This window comes from Triticum urartu, chromosome 7A, assembly GCF_056163025.1.
Source record: "Triticum urartu cultivar PI428250 chromosome 7A, HENAU_Tu73, whole genome shotgun sequence".
Classification (NCBI taxonomy): domain Eukaryota; kingdom Viridiplantae; phylum Streptophyta; class Magnoliopsida; order Poales; family Poaceae; genus Triticum; species Triticum urartu.
In genome coordinates, this window is record NC_141879.1 from 14,918,425 (window position 1) to 14,941,253 (window position 22,829).

The 22,829-nt window shown below is 49.5% G+C and overlaps 3 pseudogenes; 2 read left to right on the forward strand and 1 right to left on the reverse strand.

The window, feature by feature from the left end:
- Positions 1 to 270: 270 nt before the first annotated feature.
- LOC147956955 (F-box protein At5g07610-like) lies at positions 271 to 8,029 on the forward strand (annotated as a pseudogene).
- Positions 597 to 1,868, forward strand: LOC147956956 (uncharacterized; annotated as a pseudogene).
- Positions 8,030 to 11,233: 3,204 nt separating the features above from the next.
- On the reverse strand, positions 11,234 to 21,566 carry LOC147956957 (putative disease resistance protein RGA4; annotated as a pseudogene).
- Between the last annotated feature and the right edge of the window lie 1,263 nt (positions 21,567 to 22,829).

The window sequence follows — 22,829 nt, forward strand, 5'->3', positions numbered from 1 at the left end:
CACCTCCGACCGGACTGGGCTTTTTTTTTCTATCCAGTTGCTACCTGTGGAGAAGAAAAGCTTGAGCGTCCACATTCGTCCTCCGAGAAGCTCGTCGCCGCCGGCTGCATCCCCGCCGCCCGTTGCCGACCTAAACCAAGGTACTACCTTTTCCAACTCACCACGCCGAGGTAACCACCACCGGCCACTACCTGGGATTCTCAATTTCCCTCGGCCTGATCCATGATTCCCTCTCTCCATCTGCAGATCTGACCCCTGACTAGCCCTTCCATGGAGGAGGCGGAGAAAGGGGAGGTCTTCTAGAGGAACGCCAAGCCAAGGCTGGACAGCCATCTGGGGGAGACCTCGGATGGGGCCGGCGTGTTCACCGACGACATCATCCTGGAGATTCTCTTATTGACAAGTGTACATTGTATTCTACTGTTGTACGTAGTATGATCTTATATTTCTGAATCTCTTTGCCCGTTGGCCTGCGTGCCTATTCTCACGGGCCCTTTCCCTCTCTCTCTCGAGGTATATATGTTGTAATGTGTAACAGAATAAATCAATGATAAGGAAACAATCTTTCAACTTGGTATCAGACTCCAGGCTTTTCCATGGCCGGCACCCAACCTCTCTCCTCTGATGCCTCCTCGCCGGCAGCCACGTCGCCGGGCTCTCTCTCCGCCTCGACGGCCCCGGCCGCCCACACCTCCGCGGCCTCTTCTCCGGCCTCGTCCCCACCGTTCATCTTCGGCACTGCTCCCTCTTTTCTCTCCAACTCCACCGCCGCATCTGGATCTCAGTTTGCTCCCCTCTTCACCTCCAGCAACCAACCCCCCACCCCACCCCCAGCTCCTGCCACGCGCGGCTCCATCTTCCACGACCATATCACAAATCACATCAAATTTTTCTTCACCCTGCAGATCACAACTATCACAAGTGGAAGACCTTCTTCCTCATGGTGCTCGTTCGCTATGGCGTCACCTTCCTCATCGAGCAACCACCACCACCCAACGCACCCCCCGCTTACCTTGAGCTGGATGCCCACATCGTCCTGTGGATCTACGCCACTCTCTCCGACACCATGTGCGACAATGTCGTCGGCGCCACCACCACTTTCGCCCTGTGGCACAAGATCAAAGACTACTTCCTTGCCAACCGCGCCGCCCGCTTTATGATCCTCAATCGTCAGTACCGCAATCTCAAGCAGGGGGACCTCTCTGTCTCTGAGTACGCCCGGCGCATGAAGCAGCTCACCGACGCCCTCGCCGACATCGAGCACGGCGTCACCGAGGTGGACCTCACCACGCAGTTCCTTCACGGCCTCGACAAGCGCCTCAAAACCATTCGAGTCATTCTTGGTGACCAGACGCTCCCCTTCGACACCGTCCTCTCCTGCGTCCTCCTGGCTGAGGAGTCCCAGGCTCAACGCGCGGCGGAGGAGAGCGCCTCGGCCTTTGCCATGTCCGGTGGTGGCTCGTCGAGCGGCCCCTCCAACACCGGTGGACGCGCCCTCAGCGTCCGCGCGGATCGGCCATCCGGCAATAGCTCCGAGCGCTCCTCCGGTCCTCCTCCTTCTGGCCGTGGGCGCGGCGATCGCTCTGGTGATGGTGGTGATCGTGGCCGCGGACGCGGCCGCGGGCGTGGGCGTGGCCGTGGTGACAGCGGCGGGAGTGGCCAACCTCGTCCAGCGCCGCTCTCTCCGTTCACCGGCTACTTCGCCCCTTATGGCATGGCGCTCCCGGCCCTGCGCTCCGGCTGGATCCCTCCCAACGCCGCTGGCGTGCTTGGCCCTCGTCCAGGTGCTCACGCCCAGGCCTACCATACCTACTCGCCACCGACGCCGCCTGCACCGTACTACTCTCCACCACTCTTCCTCCCCATGATTTTCGTCTTACCGATATTCTTGTTTCTCCTTCTGTTGTTACTAGCTTAATTTCCGTTCGCAAGTTCACTAAGGATAACTCTTGCTCTATAGAATTTTACCCGTGTGGTTTTCTTGTGAAGGATCTTCGCACTCGGAGGGTTCTCATGATCTCCGTTAGCCATGGTGATCTTTATCCCTTTGTCGGCAATAAAACAGCTCGGGCGTCTGCACTACTCACCCTCACCACCGCGGATTTGTGGCATCGTCGTCTCGGGCACCCCGACGCTCAAACTCTCGCTTCTCTATCTAAAGATTTTTTTCGTGAATGTAATAAGGCTCCCCACTCCCCTTGTAGTGCATGTCAACTAGGCCGACAACCACGTCTCCCTTTTCCTTCCTCTCTTAGCAAAACTTATGCTCCTTTTGATTTAATACATTGTGATTTGTGGACATCTCCTGTTATTAGCTTCTCTGGTTTCCAATATTATCTTGTTGTGTTAGATGACTTTACGCATTTTTCATGGACATTTCCCCTCCGAAACAAATCTGATACCTCCACTGTTCTCCAACACTTCTTCACTTTCGTTTACACTCAGTTTCACACGGTTATCAAAAGCATGCAGTGTGATAATGGCGGCGAGTTCATTAACGCATCCCATCGTTCCTTCTTCTCCGCCAATGGCATCGCTTATCGCTTCTCATGTCCCCACACTTCCCCGCAAAACGGCAAGGCAGAACGTATGATCCGTACTACCAATGACATCGTGCGCACCCTCCTCCTCCAAGCCAACCTTACTCCTCCCTTTTGGGTTGAGGCACTTCACACCGCCACATACTTACTGAATAGACGACCATCCCGTGCCATTGCTCCCCACACACCTTATTTCCTTCTTCATGGCGTGCCCCCCTCCTACGATCACCTCCGTGTTTTTGGTTGCCTATGCTTCCCAAATTTGTATGCCACTATGGATCACAAACTTGCCCCACGCTCGACTCGCTGCGTCTTTCTTGGCTACGCCCTCGAACACAAAGGCTATCGCTGCTACGATCTTACTACTCGCCGTGTCATTGTGTCTCGCCACGTCATTTTTGACGAAACCGTATTTCCGTACACAGCACACCCCCCTGGCCACACACCCCCTACGTCCACAGAAAATCCCCATGCACCACCTGCCCATCTCGCTTTCCCGGATCCCCAGGCGGATCTTTCCGCCGGATTCCCAGGCGGCCCACCACCAGCTGGCTCTGACCAATCGCGCGGCCTCTCCCCAAACCCCGCATCGCCCGTGTCGCCCGTTTCCCCCGCCCATCCCGCCTCGCCTGCCGCGCCGGTTCCCCACGACCCGCCTGCCTCCCCCACGAGCGCACCTGCCTCTCGATCCACCTCGGATCCACCACCCACCAGCCCTGCCGCCCCTTCCAACGGCCCCACCGTATCCACCTCCGATTCCGCTGCGTCCAGTACCCCTTCGCCACCTCTTCCCAAACACGCTGTCCCAGTACAGCCACCCCAAAACTCACACAAAATGTCCACCCGAGCTAAATCCGGCTACCTTATGCCCCGGCGCTTATTTCTTGCTGATACGTCTGTAGGGGAACGTAGTAATTTCAAAAAAATTCCTACGCACACGCAAGATCATGGTGATGCATAGCAACGAGAGGGGAGAGTGTTGTCTACGTACCAACGCAGACCGACTACGGAAGCGATCACACAACGTAGAGGAAGTAGTCGTACGTCTTCTTCCCGATCCGACCGATCCAAGCACCGTTACTCTGGCGCCTCCGAGTTCTTAGCACACGTACAGCTCGATGACGATCCCCGGGCTCCGATCCAGCAAAGCTTCGGGGAGGAGTTCCGTCAGCACGACGGCGTGGTGACGATCTTGATGTTCTACCGACGCAGGGCTTCGCCTAAGCACTACAACGATATGATCGAGGTGGAATATGGTGGCAGGGGGCACCGCACACGGCTAAGGAACGATCTCAATGATCAACTTGTGTGTCTAGAGGTGCCCCCTGCCTCCGTATATAAAGGAGCCAAGGGGGAGGGGTGCGGCCAGCCCTATGGAGGCGCAGGAGGAGTCCTACTCCTACCGGGAGTAGGACTCCCCCCCCCCCAATCCTATTCCAAATAGGATTCCCAAGGGGGAAAGAGAGAGAGAGAGAGAGGTGGCCGGCCACCTCTCCTAGTCCTAATAGGACTAGGGGAGGGGGGAGGCGCGCAGCCCACCATGGGCAGCCCCTTTCACCTTTCCACTAAAGCCCAATAAGGTCCATATGGCTCCCGGGGGGTTCCGGTAACCTCCCGGTAATCCGGTAAAATCCCGATTTCACCCGGAACACTTCCGATATCCAAACATAGGCTTCCAATATATCAATCTTTATGTCTCGACCATTTCGAGACTCCTCGTCATGTCCGTGATCACATCCGGGACTCCGAACAACCTTCGGTACATCAAAATGCATAAACTCATAATTACTGTCATCGTAACGTTAAGCGTGCGGACCCTACGGTTCGAGAACAATGTAGACATGACCGAGACACATCTCCGGTCAATAACCAATAGCGGGACCTGGATGCCCATATTGGCTCCTACATATTCTACGAAGATCTTTATCGGTCAGACCGCATAACAACATACGTTGTTCCCTTTGTCATCGGTATGTTACTTGCCCGAGATTCGATCGTCGGTATCCAATACCTAGTTCAATCTCGTTACTGGCAAGTCTCTTTACTCGTTCCGTAATACATCATCCCGCAACTAACTCATTAGTTGCAATGCTTGCAAGGCTTATGTGATGTGCATTACCGAGAGGGCCCAGAGATACCTCTCCGACAATCGGAGTGACAAATCCTAATCTCGAAATACGCCAACCCAACATCTACCATTGGAGACACCTGTAGAGCTCCTTTATAATCACCCAGTTACGTTGTGACGTTTGGTAGCACACAAAGTGTTCCTCCGGCAAACGGGAGTTGCATAATCTCATAGTCATAGGAACATGTATAAGTCATGAAGAAAGCAATAGCAACATACTAAATGATCGGGTGCTAAGCTAATGGAATGGGTCATGTCAATCAGATCATTCAACTAATGATGTGACCTCATTAATCAAATAACAACTCTTTGTTCATGGTTAGGAAACATAACCATCTTTGATTAACGAGCTAGTCAAGTAGAGGCATACTAGTGACACTCTGTTTGTCTATGTATTCACACATGTATTATGTTTCCGGTTAATACAATTCTAGCATGAATAATAAACATTTATCATGATATAAGGAAATAAATAATAACTTTATTATTGCCTCTAGGGCATATTTCCTTCAACGTCTACCACACCCATCTGACCTATTCCACCCACATACAAATCCGCGCTCAAGGATCCCCATTGGCGCCAAGCGATGCTCGACGAGTTTAATGCTTTAACGAATAACTCTACTTGGTCTTTGGTGCCTAAGCCTGCAGGTGCAAATGTGGTCACGGGCAAATGGATTTTTCTCCACAAGTTCAATACTGATGGATCATTGGCTCGGTACAAAGCACGGTGGGTTGTCCGTGGGTTCACTCAGCAAGAGGGTGTGGATTACTCCGAGACTTTCAGTCCTGTTGTCAAGCCGGCTACCATTCGGGTCGTGTTGAGCCTTACCACTTCTCATTCATGGCCTATTCATCAACTTGATGTCAAAAATGCATTTCTCCATGGTAAACTCAATGAGACAGTGTACTCCTCGCAACCGGCTGGGTTTGTTGACTCCTCCAAGCCGGATCATGTCTGTCTTCTTCGTAAGTCTCTCTACGGCCTCAAGCAAGCTCCTCGGACATGGTTTCTTCGCTTTCAAGCCTTCTTGCTCTCACTTGGGTTTTGTGGTTCCAAGAGTGACACTTCCCTCTTCATCATGCGTCATGGCTCCTCTCTTGCATATTTGCTAGTTTATGTGGATGACATCATCCTTACTGCCAGCAGCTCCACCACACTTCACTACATCATCTCATCTCTCAAGAAGGAATTCGCCATGACCGATCTTGGTGCCCTTCATCATTTCTTGGGTATCAACGTCACCACCAACACCTCCGGCCTTTTTCTCTGTCAACAACAGTACACTCTCGAGCTTCTTGAGCGGGCTAAAATGCTCAACTGTAAGCCCGTTTCCACCCCGGTTGACACCACCGCCAAGTTGTCCTCTCACGATGGCCAACTTCTCACCAACCCCACCCACTACCGTAGCTTGACCGGTGCCTTCCAATACCTCACTCTAACGCGCCCCGACATCACCTATGCGGTGCAACAGGCTTGCCTGTTCATGCATGCACCACGCGACATTCACATGCAACTTGTGAAGCGTATTCTCCGGTATCTCCGAGGCACCTCTCACTTTGGTCTTCAGCTATTTCGGTCACCCTCTACAGATCTCACCGCTTATACTGATGCGGATTGGGCCGGTTGCCCCGATACTCGCAAGTCGACATCCGGGTTTTGTGTCTATCTTGGCACCAATCTTGTCTCCTGGTCCTCTAAGAGGCAACCCACCATTTCCCGTTCGAGCGCGGAGGCTGAGTATCGCGGTGTTGCAAATTGTGTGGCTGAATCTTGCTGGCTGCGGCAGCTTCTTCTTGAGCTTGAGGTGCCACCGACTCGAGCTACTGTGGTGTATTGTGACAACATAAGTGCCTCGTATCTTGCCAGCAATCCGGTTCAACACCAGCGGACTAAACACATCGAGATCAACCTGCATTTTGTTCGCGATCATGTGGCCCTTGGCGAAGTGCGGGTGTTGCACGTTCCCTCCAGCTCAAAGTACGCGGATGTGTTCACCAAGGGTCTCCCATCACAGATTTTCCATGAGTTTCGATCCAGCCTTAACACCCTTCCACATGGTGTTCCGGCTGAGGGGGGGTATTGACAAGTGTACATTGTATTCTACTGTTGTACGTAGTATGATCCTATATTTCTGGATCTCTTTGCCCGTTGGCCTGCATGCCTATTCTCACGGGCCCTCTCCCTCTCTCTCTCTCTCTCTCTCTCTCTCTCGGTATATATGCTGTAATGTGTAACAGAATCAATCAATGATAAGGAAACAATCTTCCAACTCCTCTCCCGCCTCCCCGCCAGATCCCTCCACCGCTTCAAGTGCGTCTCCGTCCCCTGGCGCGACCTCATCACCGACCCCGCCAACCGCAAGAAGCTGCACCAGGTCCTCGTCGGCTTCCTCTACATGTCATTCCGCAGCGTGCACCACCACCACCACTTTGCCAGTGTCTCCGGCGGCGCTGCCCCGTTCGACCTTTCCCTCCCTTACCTGCAGCCAAACAAGTACAAGGACATGGAGCAGGTAGACGCCTGCAATGGCCTCCTTCTCTACCGCGGCTGCACCAAGAATTTGGCGCCCCTTGGGATTGGACAGAGGATGATTGCCGTTTTGTCGTGTGCAATCCTGCCACTGGCAGCTGGGTGGAGCTGCCCCCTCAACCTCAACCGCAAGAGCCGGCGAAAGGGCGTAGCCGTGTCGCAGGTCTGGCTTTTGATCCGGCGGTCTCATCCCATTTCCATGTTCTTCGTTTCGAGGAGGCAGACTCATCGAGCGTGACAGGAGTGAGCATCTACTCGTCACGGACAGGAGCCTGGAGTCATAGGGACAGGGTGATGGCTGAGGAAGTTACACTGTCGTATACCACTAGATGTATCTTTGTTGGCGGCGTGCTCTACCTGATGGGCTTCCTTCCGAGCACCAACAACGACCATGTGCTGCTGGCAGTGGACATGGCTGGGAAAGTGTGGAAGACCATCAGTGTGCCGCATGCCTGAAGATTTGCTATGATTGGAACGTCCCAGGGGTGCTTACACTATGCTATAGCTTCCAATAACAACAACATCCCAGTTTCTGAGATAGAACTCTGGTGCCTCAAGGATTGTGATAATAAGGAATTGGTCCTGAAACGTACTGCCAGCATCGATAAGTCTACAGGCATGACTATGAAGAATTACAGGGTGATTGGGATCCATCCAGACTGCGACACCATTTTCTTGGTTCCATGTGGAGGTCATACCTTGCTACCGTATGATATGCAACATCAGAAAGTTGGATGCATCCTTGATCTTGAGAAAAACAGCACATAACGATTTCTACCCTATGTTCCTTTGTTCTCAGAGTCATTAGGAGATGCAAATGGGCGGTAGCTTTACCTTCAATGCTTCCTCCAAGAATTGGTTTTTCTATCGGCTGAACTATTTGTGTGTACCTCTGAATCTACTTGAATCATGCCACTCAATTTGCTGGTGCTTACACTCCTCTTGCTTGGTTTTCAGTTCAGAGCAATGCCTGGTAAACCTACAGATTAAGCACAATGTTAACTCCAAAGAACACCGTTACTCTTGTTCTTGTTTGCCTAGCACTGGCTATTGTTCTTGACATGCACGTATTAGTCCCATAACAATCAGTTATTATATTGTAACCATCCTTCTTTCCGTAACAATCAGTTATTATGATTATCCCAAATCCTATTGCAGATTGTGAACCTGTAGTTTACTAAAAGGTTCAATCAGAGTAGTTACTGGTGTGATGTCGACTCAACCTTATTCATTCAGTATTTTGCTAAAACACTGCCTTGGAGCAGGTTCTTTTTACTTATATTTGCTGAATTCAGTAGAGCTTTGAATCTGTTAACCACAGAGGTATTGCATTAATGCCAAAAAAATGAAATAAAGGTGCAAGCTTTGATGGGAAGATTTTGTGCTTGGTGTTTGCGCGTTTGGTCCGTTTTTAATAATTCAGGTGATAAGACAAAGGTGTGTAGCATATAAGCTTATGCTTCATATATGAAAAATAGGATTTGGGCAGATGCCAGGACAGGGCATTTACTGTGCTGGAAGTTTGACAGTTGATATGGGTGCTCTTGTTTCTAAATTGAACTCTAAAGTTGTTCGACTCTACCTTTTGTCAAAAAACATATGTAGTGTGAAGTTTCATCCGCTTTCGATGAAACTTCAGCTTGATTCTCTCCAGTGCGTAGCAACTTTGTTTGCAATCTTATTTCACAGTAAGAGAATGAATACAATATTATTTCTGCTTATTTCAGCTACCAACCAAAGTACAGTCAATGCATTTACACCATAACTTGTCAGCCTTCTTAGCTTATAATTTTCGGACCTCATTTTGACAGAGTCGTGCAAGTTAGTGAAAAATGCAACTTTACTTATCAATTGATTATTTCTGCACCCTTCTTACGATGTTGCCTAGGTATCAAGTGAATGGATTCAAGTAGATATATTACCTTTTGTCAGAAAAAAATGGCAACTATCTCAGAACTCAGATTGATGTATTTTTGCGAACAGTTATGATGTTTTGTTTTCATGTTAAGATATGCACTTTAATATTTGGGCGTTCCCATTGGGCCGTTCTGATCTACTCCCTCTGTCCCATAATATAAGAACGTTTTTTACACTACACTAGTGTAAAAAACGTTCTTATATTATGGGACGGAGGGAGTAGCTGCCTGATGATTACCATCGTTTGCTGGTGTACAGCTATTAGCCGTCTGCTGCTACTACTAGTACGGCCACCACCACCAACACTGTTCGGCTGTTGCTGGCATGCCTGAACTATTTGACCCTCCTGAACTCTTAATTTCCATCCGCCGAGCTGCAAATATGAAGTATGAAACAATGCTCCGACTTATCATCTTGTATATTAAGAAGTATGAAGGCCTGGCAGATCGAAACATTGCTCCGACTTACTATCTTGTATATTAAGCTACGTTTTCATATTGTTTTCCGCAACCCCGTTTGCTGACTGAATGCTGATGCTTTTGCAATGTGTCATGGGTCTCTCTGCAGATGATTCTGCAGTCCTGATTTGATGACCGAATGGCATACATCTTTCTGAAGCTTGCTATATAATATATGTGAAGTTATTTTTGCAACCTTGCTTGCTGGATATTCATGCGCCTTTCTGAAGTTCTGCTAGCTACTGTCCGTATTTTCTGCGTGCACGTTGAGAAGATAAAATGTATTATTAAACATGGTAGCTGATTCCTTGTGTTAATTCAATTGGAGCTCTTCAAATGTATTATTTTTGCAAGCACCTGTAAGATGAAGAAGGGAGTGATTGGATAAGCAAAGATTCATGTTGACATATAGTGAGAGCTGCCTATGGGTTTTATTTTATGATGGAATGAGACTATGTTTCTGTGAAATAAACTTCTGGAGAATTTTTTTGAGTTCCCTTGGTAAATGCAGATATATTTTGCACATGTATAAGAACTACTGTCCCACATTATAAGACATTTCGGAGGGAGCACACACCTGGGCAGCACAGAGCAACAAGATCATAGATCCCAGTTGAAATCACAGCAGTCTCGGGAAACCATCTCAGGCTGTGTTTGTGTGTTAGCACAAGAACAAGCAATAAACAGAACCAGTGTCTATCATTGCACAATATTATTACAGACAATTCGAATCTGAAAACAGAACATTATTCCACGCCCCAAACTATTATGATGGAATGAGACTATGTTTGTGTGTTAGCACAAGAACAAGCAATAAACAGATCATCATTTATTGGAAATAAATATATAGCTTCTGTGTTCATCGCCCCAAACTATTACAACCAAACAAATGCAGAGGCCATCATTCCACGACATCACAAACCATATGAAACAAGTGAATTTAGTTGTCATAATTCCACATTGTTACAAACCATATGAAGCAAATAAATCCAGCGTTAAACACTGTTAAAAAACATCGGTTGCTCGCAGCAATGACATGTTGCATTGTCTGCAAACGCATGATATATAGGACGACTTCTATAGAACCTAATGACAAGGTATACGTGGAACCAGAACTCATCACCCGGTCAATCGACAACATATATCCTACGAATGATAGGGTTTCTCCTTTAGCTACATCCACAGTATGAAGCCTGGTATTTCAGTCAGGGAATGTATTAAAAAACTTAAGAAACAATCGTCCTAATGGTTCTTAACTTGAAAAGGTAGGAATCAAAGGCATTTATAGAAGTATATACCTCTCGACCCATCATTTTCAACGGGAGAGCAACTTCATAATTAATGTATAAATTCCTTCGCTTCAACGTGCTGAAGTTTTTGCCAGTTTGGACGGCCTATTTGTTTGCACGAACTCATGAACTCTCCATTGCAGCAAGACACTTTAAACTTCTGAAAGTGATTTAAGATACCAGCATAGCCAAATCGTTAGGCTCTTGAGGAACCTGAGCTTATTCATATTGTCTGGCAAGTGGCCCCAGCAGCATTCAGCAATTAAGAGATGGCGAAGTTGAATGAAATGCTCAAAAAGTTCGGGAGCAGGTCGCAAACGACTGCAGTCGTGGAATATAAGTTCATGTAGGTACTTTGGGCCACCGTTCTACTCACTCACCATCCAACTTGGGTACCTCAGACTTTGGTACCTCCAGATTTCCAGACTTTTAAGATCCTTGGGTGGGCAAAGGCCCTCAAGTACCTGTGCTTGAACTTCTGGTGTGCAAGCTCTATCATTAACCCAGAAAAGTCGCAGTTCGGTCAGCCCTTTCTTATCAGCTAGCTTTGCTTCATGTGCTTCCTTCTTGCTTTCAACATTTTCAAGATTTTGGATCGTCAGAATGGCCCGAAGCTTGTTTAGGTCCCTCAGCTGTTTTAACTCATACCCATGTTCCCTCCTTACATCAAAAGTTTCTATTGTCTGTAGTGATATTAACCTGCCAATGTTCGGAATATGCATTGTTATTTCGCCGCCGATGATATGCCTCAAGTTGGTGAGGTTACCCATGTTTATATCAGATGAAACTTCTACATCACTTGCATAACCAAACATTAGCACCTGCAGATGGTAAAGACTGTCTACTGTTTTTGGTAAATATAGCGCTGCTTCGTAGAACACTAAAGCAAGATACCGGAGATGCTTTAAATGACCAATAGCTGCTGGGATTTCGAACACACTTATTTCATCGATCAATGTCCAGGAGGTTTCAATGGCCAATACTCGCAATTTCTGCAGCTTCTCAAACACTTCCTCAAAGAATTCTTTGTCAGCCGGTGCAAGCTCCATATGATCAATAATGAGAGTGCGTAGGTTTTTCAGTTTAATAATGTCCTCAGTAACCATTGCTCCATTCGCAACGAAAAGTTGGCGAACATCATGAGGAACTTCTCTGCTCGAGCCATTCTCGATTCTGAAGCAATCACTCCCTGCTGCATTCTCGGCTAAATCATGCATAAGATCGTGGACTAAATAGCACAAACTGCCCTGGTAGTATCCTCCTGGTTGCACAAATGAGGTTGCCAGTAACTCATGGAAGTAACCCTGACCAATAGCTTCGATATCCTCCTCTGCATTAGTGCTCTGTATGAACCCCTCTGCCACCCATAGTTTAACTAACTCATCAAGGTTCAAACGGTATCTTTTGGGGAAAATACTGCAGTAAGCAAAGCATCGCCTCACCTGCTCATCAAGATGCTGGTAACTCCACCACAGGGCCCCTGTCGTCTCATTCAGAAGGTCCCGATCTCGAACTTCTCTCCAAAAGTCGACATCATTTTGTCTTTTACGTAGATGCCCTTCCACTGTGCTGGCTGCCAGAGGTGATCCTTTCAGCTTCTGTGCAATTTCAGCCCCAATAATTTTGAGTTCCATTTTTTTTTGATAAAGGACTTTTCATTGAATAGATATATCGAGGTGATACAATCATATAGAAAGAAAGCCCGGCCTCTGCATAGCTAGATGCACACAGCCAAAACGTCCAGAGCACTCTAAAAATAAAATAATTTGATACAATGCCAAGCAATAAATCGTGTCCAGCCTAAGGAGCGGTAGATCCTATCCGTAAATCACACCGCCATCCATGGGGGTAGAAAACCTCCCTGGTCGTACGCTCCAGCCGGGTAGACGCCATCATAAAAAGGTCCCTGTCCTCCGGCTTCTGCAGGATAGACCACGTACGGATCAATCGTGTACAAGCATGAATAACCTGCATAGGAGATGAGACACTTTTGTTGTTAAAAACCTCATTATTCCTGGAAAGCCACATTGCCCAGCATAAGGCCGCCGCTCCCACAAGAATATGTGCAGAAAATTGTTTATCAATACCCCGCAACCAGTTGCCGAACATATTCCGTGCAGTACGTGGTGGGTATAAATTCGAAGCTACCTGGACCACGGCCCAAACTGCCCGCACGAACTTGCACTCAAAAAATAAGTGTTTGATAGACTCGTCATGTTGACAAAAGACACATGACTTGGGCCCATGCCAGTTTCGTCGTGCCAGATTATCTCTAGTTAGAATGACTCCTTTGTTTAGAAACTAGAGGAAAATCTTCACTCTTAGAGGAATTTTTAGCTTCCACAATTTCCTGTTATCTACCGGAGCATCACAATGTACCATTGCATCATACATGGATTTGACCGAAAATTTGCCATTCTGATGCAAGTTCCATCGAAAAATGTCCGGCTCATCTGACAGTTGAATGTCATCTAGGCGAGTGAGTAATTCATTCCATGCTGCCAGACGAATTCCCAAAAGATCCCTACGAAAAGAAATATCGGGGTTTTGTTGTCCTAAGACTTGTTTGATCGTGACAAATTTATGTCTAACAATCCTATACAAGCTCGGATATTGCACCATTAGTGAGTTGTTCCCTAGCCAGGTATCTTCCCAGAAACGAACCTGAGAACCGTCCCTAACCGAGAAGGTCCCAAATTGGAAGAAGAATTCCTTGGCCTTCATGACACCACTCCAAAAATGTGAATCCCCAGGTTTCCAATAAATTTGAGAAATGGCATTGGATCCCACATACTTGTTGCGAATGATTTCTTGCCATACTCCATTCTCAGTGAGTAGTTTATAAACCCACTTGCTGAGAAGAGCAATGTTTTAATCTCAAGGTCTTGGATTCCCAGGCCCCCTTGACTTTTAGGTCTGCATAATACGCTCCACCTAGCCAGTCGATATTTCTTAGTTTCATTATCACTCTGCCAAAAAAATCTGGATCTAAAATAATCGAGTCGCTGTAGAACCCCTTTCGGCAGGTGGAAGAAGGAAAACATATATAAAACCATGTTGCTTAGGACAGAATTGATCAAGATCAATCGCCCCCCATACGACAACAGTTTGGCCTTCCAACTGGCTAAACGTTTCTCAAGTCTCTCTTCCACATGCCTCCACTCAGCAATAGTTAGACGCCGACGGGAATACCCAGATATCGAATCGGAAACTGCCCAAGCTGGCATCCAAAAATGTCGGCATACTCGGGTGCTGATTCTGCAGCCTCGCCAAAGCAAAAAAGTTCGCTCTTATGAAAATTAATTTTGAGACCAGAAAGTTCCTCAAAAGCACATAAGAGCACCTTAAGATTTCTTGCCTTCTCTAAATCATGATCCATAAAAAGTATCGTGTCATCCGCATATTGTACGATGGATAGACCATCTTCTACCAAGTGTGGAATGACCCCACTAATTTGACCATCCAGCTTAGCCCGCTCAACAAGGGTAGCTAGCATGTCAGCCACAATGTTAAACAGAATAGGAGATGCGGGGTCACCTTGACGAAGCCCCTTTCTTGTCTGAAAATAGTTCCCAACGTCATCGTTAACTTTTATGGGCACACTACCTCCAGATACAAAACTCTCTACCCAGCGACACCATTTTTGTGAGAATCCCTTCATGCGCAAGGTTTGCAACAAAAAGGGCCACTTAACTTTGTCGTAGGCTTTCTCAAAATCAATTTTAAGAATGACACCGTTCATCTTTTTCTGGTGCAGTTCATGAACAGTTTCGTGCAGGACGACCACTCCATCTAATATATTGCGTCCTTGCATAAATGCTGTTTGAGTGGGTTTTACGACATGGTCAGCTACATTGTTCAACCGGTTGGTCGCTACCTTCGTAAAAAATTTAAAACTTACATTCAGAAGGCAAATCGGTCTATATTGCTGAATACGACTAGCCTCCTTAATCTTAGGCAATAGGACAATTTCCCTAAAGTTTAAACGGGAAATATCAAGATCCTCGGAATGCAGCTGGTTAAACAACTGAACCAAGTCTTCCTTAATCACGTCCCAAAAGCTTTGATAAAACTCAGCGGGAAAGCCATCCGGTCCCGGCGCCTTGTTGTGTTCCATCTGAAACACCGCGATTCGAATTTCCTCCTCAGAAAACGGAGAGGTTAGGAATTCGTTTTCCGCTTCAGTAACTTGAGTAATATCGTGAGTAATGGATTCGTCCAGCTGGAAATTAGATTCAGGTGAAGGCCCAAAAAGGTCTTTGTAGAACTTAGTGATAAAATTTCTAAGTGGTATATCCCCCTCTATTCGGCCTTCTTCTTGATCAAGGGCGAATATACGCTTCTTTCTATGCCTGCCATTAGCTAGCATTTGAAAGTATTTCGTGTTATCATCACCTTGCACCAGCGAATCTGCTTTGCTACGTTGGTACCATTTAATCTCTTCCTCGCGTAATATGCGGGCAATCTGCGCGTTGAGATTACTTTTTTGCTCAATCTCAACAGCAGACAGAGACCTCACCTCCGCTATTTTATCAAGGGAATCAATTAAAGTAGACAAACGCAATTTTTCTTTTTTGTAAATGTCCGCAGTATGTTTGGCCCATCCTCGGAGGAATCGACGCAAGGCGCGGATTCGATTATTCCATCGTTGAATGGGTGTGTTACCACGAGACTGGCGCGCCCACACCTTCTTAACTAGTTCATGAAATCCCTCTCTAGTGAGCCATCCTAGTTCAAATTTAAACTGGTGACAGTTAGAACTTGGGATTGGTTGTCCAAAATCGGTTAGCAATGGAGCGTGATCCGATAAGGCCTCAATTCTTTCTAGTGCCGGAACCGAGGCTAGGGGATATTTTTATTCCCAGTCAGTCGTAACTAGCACCCAGTCCAGTTTTTCGAAGGTTTGCACCGATCGGTTATTGGCCCAGGTATACTGACGACCACACATCGTGATCTTCCTCAGATCGAGGCTGTCAATAACAACATTAAAGAGGAAGGGCCACCTAGTGTCAAAACGATCATTGTTTTTTTCCTACCGATACCGAAGGATATTAAAATCCCCCCCGATTAACATGGGATGGGGATTATCTCGACAGGTGTTGACTAATTCTTTTAGAAATGCAGATTTAAATTCCTCTAGAGCGGCGCCATATACAGCTACCAGGCTCCAGATGAAGTTGTCGGACTTATTTCTAAGGTGGAATTTGATATGATACTCCCCCTTTGACATGGACAAAAGTTGTAAGTATGTAGAGTTGATACCTAGCAAAATTCCCCCGGACCTCCCGGTCGGTGGTAAGACGTGCCATACGTAATCAAAACCACATGAAAAGTGGTCCAGATCACGTGTTGGAAAATCACGTTTGCCCGACTCAGTGATAGCCACAAAGTCCAATGAATGGTCCTTAACACAATCGGCAATGTGTTTGTGTTTAGCCAAGTCGCCAAGACCTCTCCTATTCCAGAACATGCCTCTCATGATAAACCAACTTTATGTTTAGATCTCTTTACTTTTTTAGAAGATCGCCCTCTTTTCTTTGCTGAGTTAGACTTATTCTTGCGCACCGACGCGACAAGCTCAAAAAGCGTAGTGTCGCGTACTGTATCTTCAAGGTCTACTTCAGTCGCGTCATTAACCAAATGAGAGAGAAGCTTGCCTTCATGATTGGCATCAGCATCCTCCGCCTCCTCATCTGACACGAGAGGGTCGACAAAGCTCGATAACTTCGGAGCAACCGTAAGCCGGTCGAACTCCACTTGTTTTAAAGCTTTGACCGAAAAATCTATCTCATTCTCATTACGTCCTAGTGACACCCCAAGTCTAGTAATATTTGAAGATACTTTGGAATTATCAAAAGACATAAAAGACTTGCGAGAGGGAGTACCTTCGAAGTCGAGGTTACGAGCAACAGTCCTACGCATGGCCTTCACCATAGAATCCTCGTCGGTGGCTGCAGATCCGTCAGCCCCAACATGATGACGCCCGCTGCGCCTCAGCGATGGAGGAGTAACATCCGCCTCGAAGTCCATCATATCGACTCCGCCAGGCATAGTTGGCTGCTGCAACGACGAAGAAGAAGAAAGAAGGGGCTGCTCCTCAGCCTCCTCAAGTCCGGGTGCCGGCACCCCCTCCCCCGGCGGCGGAGGAGTGGATGATAATGTGCGAAGTACAGCCATGGCAGACTCCTGGCCAGCTCGAACGGACAGAGAGAAGATGACACCACGTCGAGTCGGAGAAGCCGGAGTGGGCGATGATGACGACGGCGATGAAGCGGTCCTCTCCGGCGCGGGTTGCCCACGACTCCCCTCATGGGGGTTAGGCGGTGGCGACAAGCAAGCCGACGATGGCGGCATCGAGGACCGGGGCGCCACCGGAGAGGGCGGTGATGACGACGACGCTGGAGTTGTCCCCTCTGGTGTAGACCGCCCACAATTCCCCAGGTGGTGGTTAGGCGATGGCGACCTGGGAGCCAAAGATGGCAGCGTCAAAGACCGGGGCGCTGATGACGAAGGAGAAGCAACCCTGGACGAAGAATCCGACCCCGACGGAGAAGCCCCCCTTATAGGCGGTGAAGCATCCGTGACGGGTAAGCCACTATGAGAGTTCGGAGGTGTGACGGCAATGGCGATCTGCATGGGCACCACACCACCCGATGAAGAAGGCATCGAAGAGTTGTTGGATGATGAAGTGGGTTTGGACCTCTTGCTTGGATCATTGTTCCTCGCTGTGTCCTCCCTGTCATGCCCCTTGTCGCCCCCTGAATCATCGCCATGCTCCCATACTCGAGGCACAAAGTCACTATCAACGCGGAAGTCTGACTTTTCAAGACTGTACCGGAACTCATAACCTTTCCTTTGAACCACCACGTCTGAAGAGAGAGAATCAATTGTGCTGCTTTTAAAAGCATCAAGTTTCAAAACTGCTACCTGGATACGAACAATTCCTCTCCGGCGCAAACAGAGAAGGTCAACATCAAGAGTAGCACCAATCACCGAGCCGACTGCCCAAAGCCCCAAGAAGTGTTGGAGAGCGTGAGGCACCCCATGCACATGAACCCGGATAGGAATCAGCTCGAAACAGTGTGGTATCCTCTCCGTATTCCAAGGCTTGAACTCGATAGTGACATTGTGAGATTTGATGAAAACTGCAAAGCCAGTCACCCTCTGTAACACCTCCTCACTCGGAAAGGACATGAGAAAAGCGTCTTTGCCATGCGGAATGGCCTCCCACATCCACTGCTGCTGATACTGAGCAATCTAGCAACCTCTGCCTCCACGATACTTGGAGTGATAGAGCCACCAGAAATAGATACCAACGCCGTCAATGAATCCTGTGGTGCAAGATCCTCCCTACAAACATTATCAGGCATCTGGAAGAAGGCCATACTTTCAGTTCCATATCCACATAACATCGCCACCTGTTTCGGCATCTTGAGAGCGGGACAGCGCCGCATGGTCATCGGATGATTATATTTGTTACAAATAAAACAGTACTGTTGTGTCTCGCAGTCATCAGATGTGTGCCCTGCAGCCTGACACTTCGAGCACCATACCTTCTTAGGATTAACTATCACCTCGGCTGCCCTTGAATTTTGGTTTATAGGCTGTTGTTGCAACAAACTGGACTGCAAAGGGGTGTTTTGCCCATAACCCACTGCCATCATAGACGAAGAAGCGGGCACCTGCATCAAAGGCAGCATCATAGGGGTCGCCGATGGATTAGCGGTAGGTGGTACAGGAGGTTTGTGTCGACCACCCTTGCCGCCCTTTGGCTTCCGAGGGCGTGCGGCCGCATGAACGCCGGCAGCAGATGGAGCTTGTGGCATGCTGGCATTGAAGCTGGCCGGCACCTGCATCCCGGCAATACCAGAGTGTTGCATGGACTGAAACTGTTGCTGTTGCGCATAGCCCCCCGTTGGTTGAAGAAGGAACGGCTGGTGCTGCACATACTGACCCTGGGCAGTGAAGAACGGCTGCGGAAATTGCGGCTGATACACCGGAGACTGCTGCAGAGGCAGTTCCTGTGCCTGAGGCTGCTGCGCCGGCACGAAGCCACCCGGCGCTAGATGCGTCTGCGCCGCCTGCACCGGTTGATAGACGCCCGGAGCAAAGCCCGGCGCGCCGCCCGTCGACGAAGAAACCGGCTGGGAAGACGTTGCAGGCTGCAAGTGCTGGCGATCGGTGGAGATGGCCGGCGGCGCGGAAGGGTCGCCGCGCATCATCGTTGGAGAGGCGACGACGGCAGCGAAAGAGCGATTGAAGTTAGGGTTCGCCCCCAGCGTTTTCCTGGTCCACATATGACCAAGCCAACGGCCAAGATGAACCATCCGGAGTGGACGCACACGATACACCTGCATGCCTGATGCAGCCGCCGGTGCAGGATCTGAAACAACAGCGACGTCCACAGCCCGTCCAGGATGGCCGGAAGACGACGAAGGCCCAAGGATCACCGGCGGGATTCCTCCATCGGCGAGACATGCTCGCGGTAGAAGATCACCCACGTTCTTGGCGGCGACAGGCGAGGCGGCGGAACTGGGCCGATCCAAGGCTTGATCAGAGGCCTCGACCGGACGGGGACTCCAGAGACACCGCGGGAGGGAGCTGCAGCCGTCTCCGCCACTTTCGAAGAGGTTGCTGCTACGCCCTCCATCGAGACCGGCGCAGAATCTCCATCCTCGGCTGACCTGGAAACAGAAGAAACCTCACCTGCCCGACGAGCTGAAGGTCGCTCCCAAACCCTGGACGCCGGAGTAGGGTAACCGATATCCGCCCAGAACTCATCCGCCAACTCCTCGTCAGTTTTCCTCCGGCGAACTGCAGGAAGGGGGGAGGCGTCACCCGTATGCGTCGGCTCCTCCGCGTCGGAAGAACCTAGGCAGGAAAACCGGGATCCTAAGTTGCCCGGCGACGCCGGCGACCAACAAGGTGCCAGGGTCAGTCGCCGCCGAGAGGCGATCCGCATTTCGCGGTCAGTCAGTCCAGTTCCAACACATTTTCTTGATAATCTGGATCATCTGCATTTGCATCTTGAAGGGCATAATACAGGAACAGTTCCAAGAAGACTTGATCATCCAAGGGGCGTATCGGAATAGCAGTGCGTGCCACACCAGGACCAAGATCTGAAAATGCATCTTTGTGGCGACTTTTCGCAAGGATCTTGCTTCCTCTATTTCCAGATTCAATGGAGAGAGTAACTTTACTAGTGTCTGCTTATCATCATCCTTATCGCACCAGATATCATCTAGTACCAATAGGAGTCGTTTGCCCTCTAGTTTCTTCTCTAATTCGTTTTCCAGGACATCAAGGCTCTTGTAATCAGGGCATGATTTATTGTCCATTGAAGCTGCCTCAAGCATCTCCTTGAAAATGTCACCCACACTATAGTTCTGAGAAACATGAATCCACATAACAAGGTCGAAATAGCCATTAACTTTCTCATACTTGCAAACATGTTGTGCGAGGGTTGTCTTCCCAGATCCTGGCATTCCATGAATGCCAACTACCGAGAAACAGTTACTATCACTTGAGCTTGGATTGAGATCAACATTTTCATTACGAAGCATTGTTGTTATCTCCTTAAGATCCTCATCTCGACCAGTTACCTTTCCTATTGGTGCTGAAGTGGTGCGTGTGCGTATATTTTTGGCAGCAACATTTTTGCTCTTGCTCGACGGCGTTGCCAGTGCAATAATTCCCTGTGCTGCAACAATTAGTTCTTCTATCTTGACCATATTATCCTTCAAACGATGACTTAAGTCTCCTGTGAGAGTCAAACTCGGTTCGATACAAATATCCTGCAAAAGCAGTCTGGGACGGTTGTATCACAGAGTGTGCAATTTGTGTGAGTCTATTGGTCCCGACCTTGGTGAAAATTTTGAAACTTACATTAAGAAGACAGATAGGCCTGAACTGCTCAATACGAACGGCCTCTGTCTTAGGCAGTAATGTTATCGTTCCAAAATTTAATTGAAACAACTGAAGCTGTCCAGAGAAAAAATCATGGAACATCATAAGCAAATCCCCTTTGATAATGGGCCAGCACTTTTTATAAAACTCCGTCGGAAAACCATCCGGCCCTGGAGCCTTATTGTTCTTCATTTGTGAAATGGCCTCAAACACCTCTTTCTTCATAAATGGGGCAGTTAAAATATCATTTTCGTCCACCACAAGTTGAGGGACATCCTCAACCATGGACTCACCTAAGGATACAAAGTTATCCTTCGGAGGCCAAAACAGTTGCTTATAGTACTCTGTTATATAAGCTTTTAGGTTTTCCTGTCCTAAAATTGTCCCCTCATCCTGCTCAAGCTGAAATATTCTCTTTTTTCGATGTTTGCCATTTGCAATCATATGAAAAAATTGAGTGTTGTCATCCCCTTAGACTATTTTGCGAGCCTTAGAGCATCTCCAGCCGTTGAGCCCCCCAGGAGGCATTTTTTCGCTGCCTAGGGGACTGCCGGTGAAAACTTTGGCCTGGGGATGAAACAATCTCTAGCCATTTCCACCCCAACCCCCCAAGCGAGGCGGTGCCCGTCTTCCGCTCTGCGCTCCGCAACACACTGGCGAGGCCGTGAGCGCCGTTGGGGCCGTCGCTGGCCTGGCGTCCCTGTCCAACCACACGCGTGAGGAGATGGTTGTGTGCGATTGCATCGAGCTGCTCCAGTACTCCGTCGACGAGCTCGGGTGGTCACTCGACGCCATGGTTGAGCCCCTCGACGGCGCGGAGGGAGCGTTCGCCCAGAGCTGGCGCGGCGGCCCGAGTCGCTCGCCGCCACGCTCTGCGAGGGGGACCGGGGCACGCCGCTGGCCGAGCTGAGCTCGTCCGAGATTGAGACCTGATGCAGAAGATGCGCGGGGCCCGGCGGCGTCGAAGACGAGCTCAAGCGCGTCCGTTCCTGGCGGCGGAGGCCAAGTACGCGGCTGCCTCACCGGAGCCCTACGGCAGAGGCCAAGTACGCCGCTGCCGAACTCCTCCCCTGCTTCCTATCGTTGTCGCTGCAGCTCTGCTGCTCTGCCGGGTTGCTGCCGCTACACCGAGTGCCCCGCGCCCCGCCCGCACCGGCGCGCGCCCTGGCCGCGGTCGCGTCAAGAACGGCAACGTGTGGCGGCACTACTTCGAGCCGGCGGGCGCGGTGGTGGAGTACGACGGCGTGCCCTTCGTGGCCATCGGCGAGGAGCTAGGGATGCCCGACCGGCTCTACGAGCGCGTCGACGGCCTTCGTGCCCACCTCCTGGTACCTGAGCTCGGCGGCGGCCTTGGTGGTGCGCAAGTCCAGCAGCTGCAGCAGGAAGGCGCCATGCGCGCGAGCCATAGCCAGGGAGGGAGGAGCGCCTGTCGCGCCAGCGGCGCAGCTGAGGCGGCCGGGCGGCTTGGCGTGGGAGGCCCTCCGACGACGGAGAGGAGAGCCGTGCGAGCAGACGGCGGCGTGCGGCGGACCGGCGGGGGCCAGCGGGGGAGACGCGCCACGGAGCGGACGAGCGGGGGCGAGCAACAGCGAGGGAGGCACGTGGTGGGCCTTGCCAGGAGAGAGAGACTAGAGAGGCTGACAGTGGGCCTTTTGCAACTAAAGTTAAACACCGGCGCCCCCAGCTTCCTGGGTTTGCCCTGCGTGTGCCGGCTGTATTTTTTGCTTACTCTGGCGAAAAGTGAGTTCGTGAGGGCACGGCTGGGGCATTTCTATGTCGCCAGTGCTAAAAAAAGGCTGTTGGGGGGCGTCCTGGGGGCACGGGTGGAGATACTCTTAGCTCGCAAAGCCCACTTCAATTCCTCCTCACGAAGGAGTTCTTTCAGTGTCAACTCCGCCTCCACTTTAGTCTCCGGCTCTGTGGTATCTAAAAATGGAGCACTTAGCTTTTAAATCTAGGGATTGAATAAGAACAAGGAGCCTTTCCTTCTCAGCCTCATAAATCCCATGCATATGCTTAGCCCATCCACGAAGAAATCTTCGTAGATGCCTAATCTTA